This window comes from Aquarana catesbeiana, linkage group LG03, assembly GCF_042186555.1.
Source record: "Aquarana catesbeiana isolate 2022-GZ linkage group LG03, ASM4218655v1, whole genome shotgun sequence".
NCBI lineage: Eukaryota > Metazoa > Chordata > Amphibia > Anura > Ranidae > Aquarana > Aquarana catesbeiana.
The window spans coordinates 110,149,969-110,166,900 of record NC_133326.1 but is presented as its reverse complement, the minus strand read 5'-3'; positions in this window follow the sequence as shown (position 1 = coordinate 110,166,900).

Genomic DNA, 16,932 nt, shown 5'->3' with positions numbered 1-16,932 from the left:
GAGAATTAGTGTCACTAAGGCTGAGTCAAATATCACACCTCAGTGAATACTTTTACCACAGTAGTTTGAAAAAAATAGAAAAGATAAATAGCTAAGGCTTACACATATTGGAATTTGATGCGTTTTGAACCGCATCCAATTCACATGACAACAAATCAGGGTCGAATTTTTGCCTGAATTTGGCCCTGAAATGGTGCCAAAGACGCACAGCGTTCCTGTGCAAGCTGCTCCGCAGCCGCAACGGAGATATGTGAACTGGCTCCATAGAGAGCCGGTCACAATCTTCTGTCATGCGAATTGGATGCAGATATACCTGCATCCAATTCGCATAGGCGTGAACCCAGCAATAGCAGGTGATTTTGACAGGCTCCCTATGGAGACGCCCTGTGTGTCTTTTGGTCTGTTTCAGGTCCAAATTCAGCCAAAAATTCAGGCTGAAATCAGACCTGAAACGGTGAACCAGGACTCACAGGGCCCCTGATGGGAGCCGCATCGGTATTAGGTGTGAACCCCACCTCAGTATGGGTTCACAGATTTTGACCAGCTCTCTATGGAGCCAGTTCACATATCTCCGCAGCGGGTCTGGTGCGTTTTACACAAAAACGCTGTGCGTCTTTTGGTCCGTTTCAAGTCCGAATTCAGCCCTAAATTCAGGCTGAAATCGGACATGAAACGGTGAACCAGGAGGATTCACCAGACCCCTGCTGTGAGCCGGATGCGGGGATGGTGTGAACCCAGCCTTAGGCCCCTTTCACACTGGTACGACACGACAGTCGTACGACTGTGGATCAGTTCACATCACTTCAATAAACAGGGATCCGACTTTGATCCCCGACCATACCAGGCACTGGAAATGAATGGCCTCTATGGTAGGTAAAGGATAAACATATTGAAAGCTAGTACCATCATCCAGGAATCTATAATATAAAGAAATTCTTCTTGCCTCCTACTCACCCCACTTTTATTCACAACCTTTTCTTCTCTTCCCTTCCCTTTCCTCCCCTCCCCCCCCCCCCCCTTTTCCTTCCCCTGTCTGTAGCCCATTCCTTTTCCCCTTTTTCCTCCCCTTCCCCCCCCCCCCCCCCCCTTCCTTGCTCCCTTGCCTTTCCTTCTTTCCCTTTTTCCTTCCCCTCCTCTCTCCCCCCCCCCCCCCTTTCTAACTCCCTCCATGTTTTCCTGCACTTTCATTGTTCACACACCTTATTAGATTATTTTCACAATCTACACCTACTCTATATGTTTATTGCTTTCAGCGTTGTTCATGCACTTTCACCAACTTTTCTTCTCCCTTCTTCTCTTCTTTTCCTATGTGTAATATGTTCATCTCATTACCTCACACCTTCCCAACAATCGTTTCCTTCACCATTCACATCCCACATACCATCTTGTTTCTAGTCTGGCAATTCCAGTACACCCAATTTTTTACTTTAATTATCCAGATCCTCATCCGTCATGTTTATAGCTCCCCTGGGTCGCTGCGGGAGATCAAATTTCGGTGGCATGGTCCTGCACCTGATGTCTGCGGGGACATGGGTAAGCAGAATTGCTCCCTTCCCCTTTAATAATTCCTTACCAATACCTAGCTTAAAATTGATGCTTTATTACAAGGTTCTACTGCTCATGTTTTGTTTTTCTTTTTGATTAAACAGTTGAAACCTATTTACAGAATCCCTCCTGATGAAGCGGCTATGGTTCGCGAAACTAGTCGAGGATTATTAATTCTGTGATCAATCGTTCCACTGTATAATTCCCCCTCGGGGCTAAATGATTTCGTTGGTTAGATATCTGTATTGTTATAATGTTTTATCGTGCAACTGTTGATTATTTTCTGCATCAATAAAATCAACTGTACAAATTTTATATCATTGCTGATTATCTATTTTTTGTACTAATTTTTTATTGTCCCGCAATAGTCCAAATGCCCTCATGTTATTTTGGTGGCCTGATGGGTGACCAGGCTCCCAATTTCTTTATAATAAAAGGCACTGGTATAAATCTTTAGGGGGAACTCCATGCACAATGTACAAAAAAAAAATGGCATGGGTTCCCCCTCCAAGAGCATACCAGACCCTTCGGTCTAGTATGGATTTAAAGGGGAACCCACACGCCGAAAAAATGGCATGGGGGCCCCCTCAAAATCCATACCAGACCCTTATCCGAGCACACAGCCTGGTAGGTCAGGAAAGGGGGTGGGGACGAGTGCGTGCCCCCCCTCCTGAACTGTACCAGGCCGCATGCCCTCAACATGGGGGGGTGGGTGCTTTGGGGCAGGGGGGCCCTGCGCCCCCCCAACCCAAAGCATCTTGTCCCCATGTTGATGAGGACAAGGGTCTTTTCCCGACAACCCTGGCCGTTGGTTGTCGGGGTCTGCGGGTGGGGAGCTTATCGGAATCTGGAAGCCTCCTTTAACAAGGGGACCCCCAGATCCCAGCCCCTCACCCTATGTGAATGAGTATCGGGTACATTGTACCCCTACCCATTCACCTAAAAAAAAGTGTCAAAAATAAAACACAGTACACAGGTTTTTAAAGTAATTTATTAAGGCAGCTCCAGTGCCTCCTCCGCTGATGTCTTTTGCCTCTGCTGGTTCTTCTCCCCTCTCCAGCTCTTCTCCGCTCTCTGCTGAGGTTATCTAGCCCTCTCCGGTTCTTCTCCCTCTGTCCGCTGTCTTCTGCCTCTGCCGGGTCTTCTCCAATGTCTTCTCGCTCTTTTACAGGGTCTTCTCCTCTGTCTTCTCCCTCTGTTCTTCTTCAAATGATGACTCAACGCTTTCTAATGCTGGGTGCGTGGTGTGCCACTACTTATATTGGCATGGGGCAGGGTCACCGGGTGACATCATTCGGAGGCCCGCCCCTTATGACTTCACCGCCCGGGGCATGATGGGCAGTGACGTCATAAGGGGCTTCCAGATTCCTATAAGCTGGTACGGATTTTGGGGGGGACCCCCACGCAGTTTTATCGGCATGGGGGTTCACCTTAAAATCCATACCAGACTGAAGGGCCTGGTATGCTCTTGGAGGGGGAACCAATGCTGTTTTTTTTTTATTTTATTTAGCGTGAAGTTCCCCTTCAAGATCATCAGAGCACAAGTCGCATGCCAAAGTCGGATCAATTAAGACAACGATCTGACTTTGATCCGACTTCAGTGATATTCAATGGGCTGAAGTAGGATCAAAGTCGGACCAAAGTAGTGCAGGGACTACTTTGAAGTTGGCACGATTTGAAGTCATACTAGTATGAATGGTTATTGAAAATCATGGGGAACGACTTGTCATGCGATTTTGCAGTCCCAAGTCGCAGGACAAGTCGTACAAGCGTGAAAGGGGCCTTAAAGAGAGTTCTTTCAGTTTTCTGAGCAGTGCGGTCTAGTTCAGATGTGAATTCAGGCCCATTGACTTCTATGGGAACGCTTTTGAATCGCACATGCCATTCAGTTGTGAACAGTATAAAATCCTGACCTGATACTGATGTATACTTGACCTGATACTGATGTATACCTGACCTGATAATGATGTAAACCTGACCCGATACTGATGTATACCTGACCTGATATTGATGTAAACCTGACCTGATACTGATGTATATCTGACCCGATACTGATGTATACCTAACCCGTTACTGATGTATACCTGACCCAATACTGATGTATACCTGACCTGATACTGATGTATACCTGACCCAATACTGATGTATACCTGACCCAATACTGATGTATACCTGACCCAATACTGATGTATACCTGACCTGATACTGATGCAATCCTGACCTGATCCTGATCAAAAACTGACCTGAAACGCCGAACAACGACTTTGTCAATTAGCGGTGAAAATGGAGCTTCATTTCGCACCGCACATGTGTGGACCCAGCCTTACTTTTCTAAGGGCTTGTTCACAGTGTTAGGCTTGGTTCACATATGAGCCGCATGCGGCTCACAGCAGGGGTCTGGTGTGTGTTGATTCACCGTTTCAGGTTTGATTTCAACACGAATTTTGGGTTGAATTCGGACCTGAAACGGACCAAAAGACACAACGTTTTTGTCCAAAACACACCAGACCCACTGCGGAGATAAGTGAACCGGCTCCATAGAGAGCTGGTCAAAATCTCCTGCTATTGCGAATTGGATGTGGTGATACCGCATCCAATTCGCAGTGGTGTGAACCCAGCATAACTCGCTGCAGAGAAATCCACATTTGGCAGGTGGTGAGGAAGCATTTTATCACCTCCTCGCTGCCTGTTTTAACCCCTAAAGTGATTGTAAAGCTTTTTTTTTTTTAAATAACAATCACGTCTATACTTACCTCCTCTGTGCAGTGATTTTGCACAGAGTGGCCCCGATCCTTCTCTTCTCGAGTGCCCCAAGGGGGAGAGCCGTTCTGCCTGGGGGCACTCGCGCAGGCACGCTCGAGTTTTGCCAACCCCCCGAAGTGAAATTTACTGGCAGGACGCCAAAATTTACAAACGGCACCCCTTTTTTTTTGCTGGCAAAAATCTTAAAATTTACTGACAGAGCCGCCTTTTTTACTGGCACTGCTAAAAAGTACCTAAAATTGCCGTTTTCAGTGCTAATCAGTGCAAATATCAATATTTAAACTATAAACATGTAGCTAGTGCTATTAGTAATGTGTTTAATTTAAACAAAAGTAAAAAAACATATTTCTCCATTTACATGAAGGTCAGATTAATATAACCCAGCCAGCACAGAGTTCCCCCTTACATCAGAGTCTGCAGGATTCCCCCTTACAGTGCAAGGGAACTCTGACGTAAAGGGGAACGCTGCAGACCATGATTTAAGAGGGAACTCTGATGTAAGGAGGGGCTCTGGTGACCAGAGACCACCATCCGCAGAGTGAATACACTAAGGTAAGGGGAGGGTTACTAATTCAAGAGGGAACCTTTATATCAATGCCCCCTAAATTATTGTTTTCACTCCCCCCTTACATTAGTGACCTCAGACTGGCCTGGCTGCGCTGTCACTGACCTCCTCTCAGGTGCACTGTGCAGGCCTCAGTCAGACGGCTCCAGGTTTGTGGCTTTGGTGTTATCCTATAATCTCTCCTCCACAGTCCACACACATCTGACTCCTCCTGGAAGTCCCATCCCGACGGCGCACCCACTCTTGCTTCCTCTCCAGACTCTCCCTCACAGACTGCAGACATGATAAAAGACAAGAGATGGTCAGAGATTGCAGACATGATACAGGAGATGGTCAGACACTGCAGGCATGATACAAGAGATGGTCCAAGACTCCAGGTATGATACAAGATATGGTCTGAGACTGCAGGTATGATACAAGAGATGGTCAGAGACCGCAGACATGATACAAGAGATGGTCCGAGACTGCAGGCATGATACAAGAGATGGTCAGAGATTGCGGACATGATATAAGAGATGGTTAAAGGCTGCAGACAGGATACAGGGGGTGGTCAGAGGATGCAGAAGGGTACAGGAGGTGGACAGGATACAGGATATAGAAAGACAGAGATTGTATACAATGATTTTGTTTGATCTCATCACTGTCATTTTTGTTTGGTAACTGCTGCCTGTGCCTGTCAGTGGCCATCACATAGATAACAGCCAAAGTTGGGGCTTGTATGTATGCATGCATGCTTATTCACCAGGTAGGAACATCCATACCATCTGGTGAGTGGACAGTTATAACCTATCCATTTATAGGACCCATATAGGAAGTCTTTATCTGGACCACACAGGATTTTGTTTATTGGACTTATTGTGACCAGTGGTTTTCTTAGAATTTTGGACCATCTTATATATTAATTTATTACAATAATTTTAATTTCCATGAATTATGTATTTCCTCATATATATTTACTCACTATTTACTCATATATCATTTGGTCACGTTAGTGAGAGTTTATTATTTTATAATTGAACATTTAATTTATTTATCCACTATCATTATTAATTTTTTATTTATACACTGATAGCATTTAGTCATATTTTATTCACTAAATTAAGACACTTTATTAATTATTTGGTAGAACGGCAAGCACTATTTGCACACCAGGTAAGGTTGTGTGCACGTTTTCATATTTTACTCACCAGGGGGCTGCAGCCAGGGCAAGTGTGCTCAGTGCTGGCCAGTGGCACTGGTCAGGGCCTTGTGTGTCTGTCCAGGGGGTGAGTCTGATGGGCCAGGTCTGCGCTGTCCATCTCACTCAAGGACGGTGCTGCTGCCAGCCCTCGCCGGCTCCACTGAATTGTCCACTCCGAGGCTCCTCCTTCAGCCCGCTCAGCTCCTAGCATTCGGCTTGTGGTGTGAAATCATCAGCGGACGTGGGCGGATCAGGTGGTGCGGACTCAGGATCAAATTGTCTTGGGGATTTCGGGAACTGCGTGTGCATGCACAGTTCTCGTTCTCACCCGATCCAGTCGCAGCCATTTTTACTGGCAGTGTTCGGCTTCTACGGGCATTTATGGGCAGGAAAAAAAGTGCCTGTTCTTACGGGCTGCCCGTAACTCTACGGGCAGTTGGCAACACTGGCGCTCTCCCAAATCCTGCTGCTGCGTCCATTGACGCAGACAGCAGGACTGCCCCCATGTCACTGGATTTGATTGACATCAGAGGGAGCCAATGGCTCCTGCTGCTATCTATCCAATGAGGACCCGATACAGAATGCATTAAGGTGAGGGTTTACAACCCCTTTAAGTAGCACACTGCAAGCACCTGCATTGCACGTGATTGCGGGGCACCCCTATTTAGTTCAATGGGTCAAAAACAGCAGGGGGTTCTGCCTGCTGAATGCAATAGTGGGGATAATTTATGCCGTACCACTATGGAAAGCATCACAGCCATGACATATGTACTTAACTCGTCTGCCTGTGCAGCATTAGGGGCAACAGTTGTGGGGAGTAAAAATGGGGCTCAGTCGTGTTTTTTTACCATCCCCAAACACAAGTGTAAATAAGGCCTAACCATTCACCCAAAAAGGTATCAAAAGTAAATAAAAACAGTACACAGGTTTTTATGTCCTTTATTAAAACAGCTCCAACGTATCTTCTCCCTCTGGTCTTCTCCCCTCTCTGGTGAAGTCTTCTCCCCTCTCTGACTCTTCTCCCTCCTCTGCTGATGTCTTCTCCCCTCTCCAGTGATGTCTTCTCACATCTCTGGTTCTTCTCCCTCCGCTGTATTTTTCCGCTGTCTTCTTCCTCTGGTTCTTCTACTGCCTCCGGTTCTTCTTCCTCTGATGTCTTCTCGCGACGCTAGCTCCCACTGTTGTGTTAGGTCCGGCCATCCGGTGACGTCACCTGGAGACCCCACCCCCTTGTGACGTCTCTGCCCCATCATGCTCTGTGGGGTGTAGGGAAGAGATCCTCGTCCCCATCAACATGGGGACAAGGTGCTTTGGGGTGGGGGGGCTCTGTGCATGAGGCCTAAAAGTCAGAGGCTACAGTATTTGAAATGCCTTGACAAGTAAAACAATCTACGCATATGTAATTCAGTGGTGGATTTAGGCATTTGTCTGGAGTTCCTCTTGAAAAGCAATCTGTTCTGAGTGGAAAACACAAGCTGAAAGCCCTCACCCTGCTCTGAAAGAACTAGTTACCTGGCTGTCACGTTGATCAACTGACTTCTATACTTAGGTCAATGACAGATTAGGTGTTCCGATTCCATTGATTGCCTGCTTGTGGGTCGTTGCTTCCAGAGACAGTGAGGAAACGTGCAGATTCAGAATAAGGTCAGGAATGATGGCTGCATATTTTTCACTTAAAATATGTCACATTAGGGGCGTAGCTTAGGTTGATGTCTGGTAAGTATTGGGGAGGTAGTTTCTGTATATTAGGTATAATAGCTGAGGGAAGATGGAAATAGATTAAAGGCTAAGTTCACCTTTGTTCACTTTTTTTCCCTTCTACATTCCAGCTCCCCTATGTACAATATAGCATTAATGTATTTCTTTTGCACAAATAAAACAGCTTTCCATTAATTCTACACAGGCTTACCTCACTATCTTCATAGCTGTTTAAAAAAAATAAACAGCTATGCCTTACTCCCTGCAGGGCCGCCATCAGGGGGGTACAGCCGTTACAACTGTAAGGGGCCCCTGGGCCCGAGGGGCCCTCCCGGGCCAGAAGAAAGCAGGATGGGTGAAGGGGATCCGTGCTGTGCAATATAGAAACAATCTCACAGTTTCTGCAGTTCTTGTGTCATTGACTCAGGCATTAAGCTCCTTAATGCCATCTCTGGCTGCATGTGCATGTGCACCCTTCATGTGACAGTGATCTGCCTGTACTTCTCAGCCTACTTCTCAGCAACACATCAGCTTTGTGAAAACAAACTGGGACCAGGTAGGAATCTACAAGTAGGGGCTGTAAAGGTAAGTGAGGGAGGCTGTTTGTGTACAGAGAGAGGACAGAGGCTTGCATGTGTACAGATTTGTGTATGTGGGGCTGCCATATATACAGGTGTGTGTGTGTGTGTGGGGGGGGCGCTGACATATATACTGGTGACTGTGTGGGGGAGGGGCTGACATATATACAGGTGTGTGAGAGGGGCGGCCATATATACAGGTGTGTGTGGGGTGGCTGACATATATACAGGTGTGAGGGGGGCTGACAAATATACAGGTTAGGGGGTTTGACAAATATACAGGTGTGTGGGGGGACTGACATATATACAGGATTGAGGGGGGAGGCTGTAATATATACAGGTGTGAAAGGGGCTGACAAATATACAGGTTTGGGGGGGCTGACATATATACAGGTGTGAGGGGGACTGACATATATACAGGTGTGTGTGTGGGGGACGCTGACATATATACAGGTGTGTGTGTTCGGGGCTGACATATATACAGGTGTGTGGGGGGGCTGACATATATACAGGTGTGTGGGGGGGCTGACATATATACAGGTGTGTGTGTGTGTGTGGGGGGGGGCTGATATATATACAGGTGTGAGGGGGGGCTGACAAATATACAGGTGTGTGGGGGGCTGACATATATACAGGATTGAGGGGGGGCTGAGTACGTACAGGTGAGGTGGCTGGTGTGCGGATTCGGTAGGATGGCCCATAGGCAAACCTTGGGGAATGTTGGTGGTCAGGCTCGGGGGGGGGGGGGGGGCGGGGTCCCAGGCCTAAAGCTGTGTAAGGGGCCCAAAAATTTCTGATGGCTGCCTGCTTCCTAGACAGTCTTTAGGAAGGAGTTGACCAGCTGACCTCATTAGCACACACCCTGCATCATCTGCCCTCAGCTGGTCAACTCCTTAATGTGTTATGACCTAAAGTCTGTTAGTACTGAATAAAACTTGCACTAGGTGAAAATAATAATAATAATAATGAATAAACTGCGGTAGCTATTACAAAGGCACTAAACCTTAAAAATGGATGTATAAATTAACAGCGTTTGCAGAATATTAAACAACAATTACATAATGTGCTCAAAACATTAATGCCCTGTACACACGATAGGATTTTCCGATGGAAAATGTGTGATAGGACCTTGTTGTCGGAAATTCCATCACACATTTTCCATAGGAATTTCCAACACACAAAGTTTGAGAGCTTGCTAAAAAATTTTTCGACAACAAAATCCGTTGTCGGAAATTCCGATCGTGTGTACACAAATCCGATGCACAAAGTGCCACGCATGCTTAGAATAAATTAAGAGACGAAAGCTATTGGCTACTGCCCCGTTTATAGTCCTGACGTACGTGTTTTACGTCACCGCGTTCAGAACGATCGGATTTTCCGACAACTTTGTGTGACTGTGTGTATGCAAGACAAGTTTGAGCCAACATCCGTCGGAAAAAATCCATGGATTTTGTTGTCGGAATGTCCGATCAATGTCCGACCGTGTGTACAGGGCATAACAGTGATAATATTATCAAAATACCAAATATAGTAAAGTGCTCCAAAATATATTAGTAAAGTGCATCTGTGATTCAAGATAAAGTGTTGGTGTGCCACACTCCCCTCTTGTGACCGCACTCACCAGGGGTTATGGACCCTCCCTCAGCTTTGCAGTCTGGGGTCAAGAGAGCTGTGATCTGAATGATCTGGTGTATAGGTCAAGAGCTGAAAAAACTATGAAGGAAATATTTAACCCTCTACTGGACAGAGGAGAAGAGCAAGAACTCAAAATAGATTGAGTGAATAGGATTAGGAAACCTCTGTATCTAAACGTAGAAATACCCCGGGATATCATAGTACGATTTCAGCTATATAGAGATAAGGCAGAGATATGGAAGAGATTGAGAGATAGACCACCACTAAAATACAAGGATACAGAACTTCAAATCTTCACAGATCTATCAGTAGAAACACTGGAAAGAAGAAGGCCATTATTGGTTCAAATGAGACCGGCTAATATTAAATATAGCTGGGGGTTCCCGGCGTCCCTAGTAGCTCAGAAAGAAGGTAGATCTGTGAAAATAAAATATCCAGAGGACTTAAAAGATTTCTGTAAGGAAATAGGTGTTCCAAAGTTGGATATACTGGGATGGACAGAAGTATGAAGTCATGAAAGAGGAGGGAAAAGATATTAGCAGAAATGGAAGAAGTCGCAGGAAATCGAAAGAAGTACCAAAAAAAAAAAAGAAAAACAAGAGAGAAAAGAAAAATAAGGAGAAGAAACTATTCAAGTGGACTCGGGGGCAGGGGGTTGTTGGGGATGGAGGGGGATGGGGGTGATGGGAGTGGAGAAGCAGACTAAGCAGTTGGAAGGCCTGCAGTGCCCCGGGGAAGAGTGGGCCGTCCGATGGGGGGGGGGGGGGTGGCGGGAAAACGGCCGCCACGGTTGGAGTAACACCCCAAGGGTTGGTGACTCGTAGGAGGGAAATGGAGAGGGACTCCATCTGCGAGCCGGAGAGAGGCGCGGGGGGGGGGACATAAAGACCCCATAAAGAATAATTGTAAACTCAGAAATAGATTACATCTATATGAAAATAGGATGCAAATAACCCATCTCTATGAAAACAAGCTGCAAATAACTATACCATGACTAAGGTTAATTTTCTGACCTACAACGTACGAAGGCTGAATACACCAACAAAAAAGCATAAAATCTTGAAAGAGATCGAACATCATGGGGCCGGGTGGTCCTCCTACAGGAGACACACCTGTCCCATGAAACTAATGTCAGCTCCCAACTTGGTACTATGGTGACTCAATGACAAATAAGGCAAAAGGGGTTGCAATTGGAATAGGTAGGGGAGTTTGGTTCTCCTTGGAGGACAGATTAACTGACCCAGACTGAAGATTTCTCTTCTTAAGGGAGAAGCTGTTGGGAATGGAATGTACATTGGCTAATATTTATTGCCCTAATAAAGGTCCAACCGTATATTTGGGGGGAGCCCTGGAAAAATTATCAGAATTGAAAAAAAGGAAAGTGTTCATGGCCGGGTACCTGAATTTTTGTATGGATCCAAAACAAGATAGTACGTCACGTGTACAGGGGATGAGGAACGTCCAATTGAAGGCGATAAAACAGAAATTACACCATTACCAGTTAATAGATATATGGAGAATACTACATCCTAGGACACAAGATTATACGTTCTACTCCCCTGTACACGGGACATCCACTAGAATCGATTATTGGCTGATAGAACATAGAATACTAGACTTGGTAGTATCCACCAATATAGAAATAACTACACTATCTGACCATGCGCCAATCACCATGAAAATAAAGATACCAGAAACTCAGATACAAGCATATTCATGGAGGCTAAATGAAGATCTTCTAGATAAACAAGGGGAGGAGATAATAAAAAAAGAATTGGAGCAACATTTTAGCTTAAATGGAACCAGTGAGATTGCGGACGATGCTCTGTGGGAGGCTCATAAAGCCTACATAAGGGGAATCCTGATCTCAATGGGAACTAGGAGAAAGAAGGAAAGAATAAAAAAAGAGGGTAAAATTGATGAAAGAAATATACCTGTTGGAGCAAACACACAAAAAAGGGAGAGGGCAAGATCAGGAACTGTCACAAGAACTAGTAATAAAAAGAGATGAATTAAAAGAACTATTAGAACAGGAAATAAGGAAAACCTTCAATAAAATCACAAAGGAAAGATATCAATAGGGGAATAAAAATAGTAAGTGTCTAGCAAGGATGTTAAGAAAAAAAAATGAAAGAACTTCATAGAAAAAATACAAAATAAAAAAGAGGAAATGATCTATAATACATTACAAAGGACATAGCGATGGTTTTCCGAGACTTTTATGAACAACTATACTCAGTAAACCAGAAAGGACAACGGGATGAGGGGAAAAAAAAAAGAATAAAAGAATATCTAAAAAAAGCTAGGATCCCCCGGATAACAGAGGAAAGAGCAATATCCTCAGAAATACTAATAACAGCAGAGGAGATTAATCGGGCGTTAAAAGAATCAGCACCAGGAAAAAGTCCAGGGCCAGATGGGTATACGATGTTATACTTAAAAAGGTTTAAAGAAATCCTGACCCCAAAACTGTGCACATATATGAATGGATTGGGAAAGGAGGTACGAGATGAGTAAAGAGGCCCTATTGGCATCAATTACCATTATAGCAAAAGAAGGCAAAGATAGTACTAAGTGTTCAAACTATATATATCATTGTTAAACGTGGACACAAAAGAAAGAAGGGTCTGAGAATGGGGTGGACGGGGGGGGGGGGGAAGGAGGGTAAAGGTAGATAAAGGTTTGGAAACAAAATTTGTTAATGTATATCCCTATTGAGTAGGGAAAATGTTTTACTTTTTTCTGTATAATAAATTTTGATAAAATAAATAAAAAAAAAAAAAAGAATGATCTGATGTATGAGGAGTGGACTCTCAAAAAGCTTTCCATAGGGGTATTCAAACCAATAGTGAAGTACTGCTGGTACTATGTGTGCTGCGCAATCAAAAAAAGCCACTCATAAGATATCTGTGTTAAAAAGGCATCAGTGTATGACCTGGGTCCACCGCTGATCGATATGCGTTGCATGGACAGCGGAAGTTGCATCACTGGTTTACGAAACTGGAAATGTGTTGATGCGTTTCGCCCCTCCTCCAGGGCGTCATCAAGGACATCACTTCTGGTTTCGAATGATGAAATTTATATCTGAGGAGCAGTTACCTCCTCTCCCATTAACCAATAGTAAACAGCCAAATCCATTTGGTGTAATCAAACTTCCTCCGTGTAACACTTCCTGTTATTTGCAAGTAATAACAAAAACGTTATTGACTAATGTTACATACATATAATACTTGGATTAAAAATGATTCTATAAATTGAAGTAATTACATTAAAATCATTATATTTAAAAAGAAGGAACAATGCATAAAAAATAATGTCATAACCTCATTGATTACAAAGAAAATAAACAAAAAACTTCTAAAAATAAAATAAAAAATAAAAATGAAAAATAAAAATACTTCTAAAAATAAAATTACAATAAAATAAAGATAAAAAAATAAAATAAATAAATATAAATAAAAAATGAAACAAAAATAAATAAACAATGAAAATATGACTAAACCAACTACCATTTAGACAGGAAACACATCAAATCCAATTCTATATTTAGGCCAAAGGGACTCATAGTACCAAGCTTATGTATCCATTAGGTCTTGTTCTGTGAGATAGATTTCCGGAGGCTGGATCCTCTCCAATGCCCCTCCACCAAGATAGAGGATTACGACACCCAAGCTGAAATTATTTTAGACAGGTTTTATAAAAAAGGTTATGATTTTAAAGATTTAAAGAGAACTAAGGAAAATATAAGAGATCTAAGGAATCTCTCTTTAAGAAAAAAGTAGACAATAAGAAAGATTATGGTGTTGTCAGAAACCATGAATCAGACTGAGACAGAAGTACAGTTAAATCACACTTGTTTAATAATAATAAAATAAAAGGTAAACAGAGTAAACGTAGTCAAAACATAGCCAGAGTTCAGGAACCGGAGCGGATAGTCAGACAAGACAAAACGTCAGGGAGACAAAAGGAATGTCAGCCAAGCAAGTCCTTAACAGGAACACAGGAGAGTGTCTCTAGAGATGTGACCAAGATGAAGGCAGAGATCATCTGGACTGGACGGCTAAGGGCTCTTTCACACGGGCAGATCAGTCATGATCCACCCCGTGAACACCCGCTTGCTCAGCGGGGATCGCTCCGCCGATCCCCGCTGAGCAGGAAGATGACAGGGCCATCGCTGCACGCTGTGCAGCGGCGGACCTGTCAGAGCGCCGCTCTCCCCTATGGGGGGATCGGAGGATGACGGACCGTAGTGTCCGTCGTCACCCGATCCGATCCGAAAACGGATGGAAAAGTAGTCCGTTACGCTTTTCGGATCGGAGCAGGTCGGATGTCAGCGCTGACATCCGACGCTCCATAGGGATGAATGTATGTCCGTTTTTCATCCGAAAACGGAAGGATGAAAAACGGACATACGGATCGTCCGTGTGAAAGAGGCCTTAAGTAGGCAGGACCGACGAGCAGGATCATCAACAGGTGAGTCACTGTGGAGAGATAGGAGCTGGCAATTACCCGACAGCTGAGCTGCCAGCTCAGAGAAGGAAGGGCTGGGCCCAGCCCTGATAGGTGTTGATTTTCTGACAAACAATTTGAAAAAATAATAAAAGAAAATTGGCCTTTGTTACTTAGGGATAGAGAGCTTCAAAGTGTTTTATCAGGTCAACCTCAGTTTATCCACACCAAACCTCCAACACTTAGGTTGAAACTAGCACACAATGTCATCAACCCCCCAAAAAAGTATTTTACCTTTTTTAGACCAGTTTTTTTAATTGTGGAAAATGTGTAATTTGTAGAACTTCTAGACATAGGATTAGGAAGACAACACATTTGAAATCTCACTCTCAGGGGAAATCCTTTGAGAGCAAAAAGTTCATTATGTGTGGGACCAGTATGCGGGGAGGACCACAAGGAAGTTGGGGATTAGGTTAACAGAGCATGTCAATACAATCAAGAAAAGTTTCAAGCACCATAGTTTGTCCGATCATTTCAGATTTTCCCACAACAGTGATCCGAGGGGTTTGACGTTCTGTGGGATAGATAAGGTGGAGGGGCATTGGAGAGGATCCAACCTCCGGAAATCTATCTCACAGAACGAGCCCCAATGGATACATAGGCTTGGTACTATGAGTCCCTTTGGCCTAAATATAGAATTAGATTTCAATTGTTTCCTGTCTAATTGGTAGTTGGTTTAGTCATATTTTCATTGTTTATTTATTTTTGTTTCATTTATTATCATATATATTTTTTATTTATATTTATTTTTATGTTTAATTTTTATTTTTTATCTTTATTTTATTTTTATTTTATCTGTATTTATTTATTTTTATTTTTTTTTATATATTTTTTTTTTATTTTATTTTTATATGTTTTTTGTTTATTTATTTTCTTTGTAATCAATGAGATTATAACATTATTTCTTATGCATTGTTCCTTCTTTTTAACTATAATGATTTTAATGTAATCACTTCAATTTATAGAATCATTTTTAATCCAAGTATTATATATATGTAACATTAGTCAAAAAGGTTTTTGTTATTACTTGCAAATAACAGGAAGTGACGTTACACTGAGGAAGTTGGTGTTTGATTACACCAAATGGATTTGGCTGTTTACTATTGGTTAATGGGAGAGGAGGTAACCGCTCCTCAGATATATATTTCATCATTCGAAACCGGAAGTGATGTCCTTGATGGCACCCTGGAGGGGGGGCAAAACGCGTTGATGCAATTCCGGTTTCGTAAACCAGTGACACAACTTCCGCCGTCCGTGGAATGCACACCGATCAGCAGCGGATCATACACTGATGCCTGTTTAACACAGATATCTTGTGAGTGGCTTTTTTTGATTGCGCAGCACACATAGTACCAGCGGCACTTCACTATTGTTTTTTCTTGTGTTTTCTCCCATTATGGTTGATTTACTCTAGTTCATCCATATGAGTACCCCGATAGAAAGCTTTTTGAGAGTCCACTCCTCATACACCAGATCATTCAGATCACAGCTCTCTTGACCCCAGACTGCAAAGCTGAGGGTCCATAACCTCTGGTGAGTGGGGTCACAAGAGGGGAGTGTGGCACATGAACACTTTATCTCAGATGCACTTTATTAATATATTTTGGAGCACTCAGCACTTTACTATATTTTGTATTTTGATAATATTATCACTGTTAATGTTTTGAGCACATTACGTAATTGTTGTTTAATATTCTGCAAGCGCTGTTAATTTACAGATTGATTACCTAAGGTCTGTCCAGGAAGTAAGGCAGAAGTAATCGAGCAGTGTTTCTTAACAGCTTTGAAGACAGTGAGGTAAGCATGTGTAGAATAAATGGAAAGATGTTTAATTTTTGCAAAATAAGTAAAGTGGTACCTTGGATTACGAGCATAATTCATTCTAGAAGAATGCTTGTAATCCAAAGCACTCATATATCAAAGCGAGTTTCCCCACAGAAGTCAATGGGGACTCAGATAATTCATTCCACAGTGACTTCTATTGTATGCAGTACCGCATGTGGCCAGAGGTGGGGGGGGCGCTGGAGACACTCGGAAACACTCAGAAACCGCGCGGAGCCGCTCGGATGCACTCAGAAACACTCGGAAAGGCTTGGGAACGGAGTGTTTCTGAGTGTTTCCGAGTAGCTCCGAGTGCATCCGAGTGTCACCAGCGCCCTCACACTTCTGGCTAAATGCGGTACTGCACACCGCAGAGGCTTGAATCCTGCTCGTTTTGCGAGACAGCGCTCGCAAACTGAGTCAAGATTTTTTAAAATAAGAGCTCGTATTGCGAAACGCTCGTTAACCACGTTACTCGCAATCCGAGGTATTACTGTACATTAATTCTTTATTGGTACATAGGGGAGCTGGAAATTAGAAACAAGAAAGGTGAACAAAGGTGAACTTAGCCTGTAACCACTTAAGGACCAGCCGCCGCAGTTGTACTGTGGCAGGTTGGCTCTCCTCGGTGAATCGCC